This window comes from Paramacrobiotus metropolitanus, unplaced genomic scaffold (assembly GCF_019649055.1).
Source record: "Paramacrobiotus metropolitanus isolate TYO unplaced genomic scaffold, Prichtersi_v1.0 Parri_scaffold0000005, whole genome shotgun sequence".
Classification (NCBI taxonomy): domain Eukaryota; kingdom Metazoa; phylum Tardigrada; class Eutardigrada; order Parachela; family Macrobiotidae; genus Paramacrobiotus; species Paramacrobiotus metropolitanus.
In genome coordinates, this window is record NW_026570225.1 from 2518999 (window position 1) to 2524998 (window position 6000).

The window sequence follows — 6000 nt, forward strand, 5'->3', positions numbered from 1 at the left end:
GCTCTATTTGCGCATACGCTTCTGTCAGATCCAGTCGCCCCCGTTCAACTTAGCAAACAACTCGTTGGAGGTGGGCAGCGGATAGGTTTGCACGTCGAGCGAGTCATTCAATTCTGTGCTCATGTCAGCACACGTGCGGATGTCTCCTGCTCGCTTCTGCGTTCCAACAATAGGTGCAGCCCAGTCCGCATGCTCCACAGGCGTGAGTATCCCTCTTACCATCAAGCGGTCCAGGTCTTTCTCCACTGCGTCCCGATAGGCGAACGGGACCGTCCGTGGCTTCCAAAAGACCGGCTTCGCGCCTTCCTTTAGGTAGAGGTGAGCCTTAAACGCCTTGCAGTGCCCAAGTTCCTTGCGAAATACGCTGCTGTGGCGATCCAGGATGCTCTGAACAGTTGTACGGGCGGTGACCTTTGAAACCGCAAACACTTGCAGCTCTTTTAGACTCAGGTGGTTAAGGTCTAAGGCCAGTCGCGTCCCAGCACGTCGCCCCACGCGCCACCACGACGACGGGTAATGACTTCTTCGTCCGTCCATATACTACAGGCATCGTTGCACTTCCGATTACCTGGATCGGATGGCCCGTAAAATTTCGTAGTGGTGTGGCATAAGGCGTCAGCTTCGGCGAGCCGATCTGTCTCCACGTGCTCGCCGTGATGATCGTCATACCTGATCCCGTATCCAACAGCATGGATACAGGGGCATCATTCAAGGTGATAGTACCCGAATCGATCCACCCACTTCTTAACCGATAGCCAGGACGTCGAAGTCTTTTTGCACTGTCCACGTCCGACGGTTACCGCCGCCTCTGTCGCCCTTTGGCGGAGACTTGCACGCCTTTGCGACGTGGCCTTTCTTGCCACACTTTCTGCACGTCGCCTCCTTCGCCCAGCAATCGGCCTTCACATGCCCTTTTCCGCCACACGCGTAGCATGCGCCGCTGCTGCCAGCCTGCGTCGCTTCATTTTGGACTCCGTTTAGGAAGGCCGCACGCATGTTCCCCTCCAACGCGTCCGCCGGAAAAGAACACAACACACAATGCCTTCCTCCGCAGCTTATTGGCAAAATACAAAAGGGTTTCACCAACTTCCTGCTTCAGGAGGAAAAAGTTCGCCCATTTTGTTGACTGCAGTGTCTTCTTTACGTATGCATGCTCGAGATGGGCAATGATTTCATCCAGCATTCCAGCTTTAGCTCTGCGGGATCTTGTGGGTGACATATGGCAAACAGCATCTCATGTACTTCCACTCCTAATGAGTCCAGTAGCAGCCTTTCTGATCGTCCTCCGTTTTGAGTTCCTGTATTTTAACATAGTTGTTATAACGGGAACGCCATGCTTTCCACACCGTGGAGCCAGGCTCGAACTTCAGCAGCGTCGGGAATTCCTTTGCTTTTGCCATCGTAGACGGGCCGGACGTGGTTAACACGTTCGTGGCAATATCAATACCAATATCGTCCAGAGACATTTGATGAATACCACAAAAATGGCCTTCACGCCAAGTTTTGTCACGTCTTTACTTCGGTTCTCTGACGTACTTACTTATATACAAGTGTCGGTCGCGCTAGCGCGCGACCAGTTGTGTTTGAGGTATGGAAGAATGAAAGAAATACAAAATATACTCGTACTTTGTAACAGCAATAAAAAAAATTTTGAGAAATATTTCAAGTATAAAACCTTTGCGAAGCTAGCTACGAAAATATTTTAAACATGTAGAAATGTGGAAAGTTTATTGGTTTGCAAGCTTTCCGGTTAAATTCAACCAGTTTTATGAAAACTGTGAAAGCCTCCGTAATTTTTCTTTTTTCGTGGTTCTTTTTAACGTTTTTATCGTAACTTTATACTGCCGATCTAAAGTACTGAAAACTGGAATTTTTGGTACGACAGACAATATTTAAACGGTGATAAAATGGATGGAGTGGGATCATTTACACGATGCCCATAGAAAACCATTTTTCAGCGCAGAATCAATGGAAACTTGTGGGGAACAGTTAACGGTCGCCCAAGGTAACCTCACATGCTGCATCTTTTGCTACTACTGTAATTGTAAGATTTTTCAGCCATCAGTCAAGCTCTTCAGTGTTTATTAAAATAAAATAAATACATATTTAGCAGATTTCGAGGTTAGTGAGTGCCCAAGCTACCACTAGTATCACAGAGCCGTACGAGAGTGAATACAAAAACAGACCGCGAGCCGGCAATTAGATATCTAGAAATTACATATAAATTAGACAATTAAGACCGTGAGATATTGAAGTACTCAGACATTCCTAGACATTTTTAAAATTTCGAAACTCTGGAGGCTCAAAAAATTAGAGGTAACGGCCCCGCTGCGCGGGGCTGAGTCGAAATATTTAGAAATACTTAGAAATTCTTGAAATGTAAAAGCTTTGGATGCGACTTTGGTGGAAAAATTTATAGTTATTCTGAGGTATCCGAACGTGTTTCAAAAGCACCTTTAAAGGTTTCAAGAATTAAAAAAATTATAATTTTGATGGAATTGACAATTTAAATAACTATACAGATCTGTAGTTTAGGTTGCTAAGCTGCGAAACTTGTACTTTGTATTTGCTTATTCGATACGTTTCCAGAATTTACTGGAAATTTCGATGAACTTAAAACGCTAAGTACAGGAAGTTTGAAAGGGTTTTTGAAAACGTTTCGGAAACCAAAATTTTTCCAAGCTGCAGGTAGGAAGCTTTGAAAGGTGCTCTATTTTATAAAATTAACACCTTAATGGAAAAATCAATGTTGATTTATGAGATAATTTCCAAAAGTAACAACCTTTAAGTACTAACTATCTTTAAGTACTACAACTTCTGAAAATTTTTTTAGACCTTCTCCAAAACTCAAGATTTTTTTGAAGATAAAGGTAGGAACGTTTCTGCAATGCTCTATTTTGTAAAATTATCAACTTACTGAAAAAATCAATCTTGATTTAGGAGATATTTTCCAAAAAATAAGGACGTAAGGATATATGAATCTACTGATAATATGACAACGTAACATTATGCAATGTGGAGCCAATAACACAACATATCGTTGTCATGCACTAACATAGTCCCAATAACTTACCGTAAGGCTGCCCACATGACATCAGACTTGCCATTGCAACACATAATTTTTCAATTATTTTGGAAACTGTTTGTTGATACCTGCCTGCCCGTAATTTCTTAAGGTCGCTTTGATTTTTTCAGTATAACTTATTCTGATTTTACCTTACGGTTATTTGTGTTAGGTCGTTGTTGGAACGACCGACAGCAAACGGCGGTCGATGTCATTGGAGCCACATTGGTATTATCTGGAGTGACCCTGTTAATTTTTGCGGATGTTCTAACGTGGAGCAGCATACGACGCGGATGGAAGAACGTTCGAGGCAACCTAAAGATGCTACGGCGCTATAAAAGTGGATTTAAGAGAAACGTTTTAAAAATTTCACAGAAATAGCGTCCCTGCTGCTTTTGATGCATCACACTTCAACATTATAAATAAATTTAATGTACTTTCATGGATAATGGACTACGTATTACTCTAATACCGGAAAAATAAAATTAACAATAGGTACTTTCAGTTCTGACTGCCAAAAGATAATGCAGCCCATCGGACTGTGCGTCATGCTCCTATGTGTCATTCAGAGATAACGCAAGCGTTGTGCATTGGTTTGTTGCAACAGTCAACACATGCCCACTTTAATAAGGCAACATTGCCCAACGGTAAATCTAGTCTCGACTAGGTTTTCCGTTGGGCATCGTTGACTTATCCATGCATTGCGCGTGTTAAGTACACGCTGTACACGGTCAGTGCAATGGAACTTTAGTGCGCTCCATTGATGGTCCACACCCAGAACTGGGAGACCAAAGGAGGGAAACCTGCGACCAAACGCAGGACCCTTCAACAGAGAAAGTTTAACTGACTTGTCCTCTGTGTGGAGACGGCGTTGAAACAGTAGTACGGGACATACAGACCCGTGCTGCTCAACGGTGGACAGGAGGCCGACCAGCCTCGCCGCTCCCTAACGGGGACCGTCCAACTACTTCGGCTGAACCGCACGAACCTGAGAAGCAGAAAGTCGAAACCGGAATGCCAGGGAACCGAGAAGAGAACCCTCCGATCAAACCGGCACCAACGGTGACCGGGGCGCACCAGCCTCTACCGAGGCTAACGGCGAGCCAACGCCGGAGCAGGACGACAAACCCGATCCACCGATTCGGATGTCCAAAGCTCAAGCGACACTGGTTCCGACAACCAATAATCGGAGAAATAAGGTGACGACGTAGATGACGCAGCCATTCTCCAACTCCGAGCTGAGGCACCGGTAATCCGCAAACTGCGGATCGAACGTCACATCGACTGCCTCAAAGAGGAGAGAGAAGTCGTGTTCGTTCATCAGCGGTACACCCTTCCAGCTTACTCAACTTGCTGGATTAAGGTTCGGGCTTATCGGACTGTGGACCCGGGTAGACCTAAATCTTTGAGACGACCACACCGCCTGATCTTACCGATCGAGGCGGAAGTCAAAACTCGACACGAAGAATATGCGTGGATTCAGGTCCAGAATAAGTCTCTACGAGACCAAGTCCTTCGTAAAGGTGGAAGAATTGGCCAAATGTAATGTAGTGACATGTATGAGCCGGACATCACGGAGGATGGCGTAGATTGGTTTATACCCACCGCCAACGCCTTACCATGGCCAAAGGAGCCGGAGGACATAACCCAAACCGGTACCGCACCATTAATGACTACGCCAAGGTCGGGTCGGCCGTAAAGGTCGAACTCCCACTGGAGACCATAACACTGGTCGTCGTCAACATTGACTTCGATATGGCCCCAAGGCAGAGATTAAGGTACCTCGGAAGCCAGGACACCAAACGGAGCCAGGCCATGCTCGACGGACCAGTCCAGCATAACGGCAAGAGTTACACCATATTGGTGTTTACTACTCCAAAGAGCCCCAGATACTCCGGAAGGGAGTGGACATGGGCCGAGCGGAGCCATACGAAGAAGTCACGGAGAAAGAATTCGCCCGCATTAACTCCATCCAAACCGGAGAGTAGGATCCTGAAGTTGAGCGCGAAATTCGCGCACATATCGCCACCGCACATTCTGGCGACCACCTGACCAAGGAGCAAACCGCTTTACTTCGGCAGGATTTATAGGAACTCAGGGCCATATTCCCAACGTCCAAAAAACCTTTCGGCGACGTCAAGGGAATCACCCACGTCATAGAAGTGGGCGACGTTGCACCAATTACGATGAACCCAAACCGAACGAGTTGGAAGGAATGGAAATTCATTAATAAACACGTCCAGGAAATGCTGTACCCAAGCGTGATTGAACTGTCCATGGCAGCGTGAAATTTCCCAGTGGTCCTCGCTTCGAAGAAAAACGGCGACGGGACCATGGGCACCCGGTTTTGCATAAACTACATAAAGCCGAACTCGGTGACCAAAAAGAACAACTATTCTCTGCCCAATCCAGATGAACTTCTGGATCAGTCTGCAGGAAACGCCTATTACGGCAAGGAAGATTGTCCGTCCGGATTCTGGGAAATCCCAATGGATCCAGCGTCAATGGACTACACTACCTTGTTACTCCAGAAGTGATGTATCGGTTCTAACGAATGCTGTTTCGCGTCTGCAACGGGCCAGCTACATTTTAAATAACCATGGACAAGATCATAGCACCGGCCCGGAAGAAAGGTGGTGACTTCGCATACATCGACGACGTGACGTGACTACGTGACTTTTGATGAATTCAGGCAAGCGTTTTGAAATACGCTCATATGCCTTGAGACGTCAGATTCACAATAAAACCGTCAAAGTGCGAATTTGGAATGGAAAACTCCAGTTCCTTTGACACATCTTCGGCAAGGACGGTGTCCACATTGACCCAGAAAAAGTAGCGGCCATCGCCGAGAAACTACCGCCCAAGATTGTGCGCCAACTTCGCTCTTTCCTTGATTAGCTAACTACTACCGGACTTTTATCCAGGGCTACGCCCCG

General features: G+C 46.3%; 1 long non-coding RNA gene across 1 annotated transcript in view; it reads left to right on the forward strand.

Annotated features, from left to right (window-relative positions):
• Positions 1-3511, forward strand: part of LOC129581306 (uncharacterized) — a 19294-nt gene extending 15783 nt beyond the window's left edge. The window contains exons 2-3 of the long non-coding RNA XR_008689484.1: positions 1886-2005; positions 3237-3511. This is a non-coding gene — a long non-coding RNA (uncharacterized LOC129581306). The remainder of the gene's footprint in view (positions 1-1885; positions 2006-3236) is intronic.
• The last annotated feature ends 2489 nt before the right edge of the window (positions 3512-6000 follow it).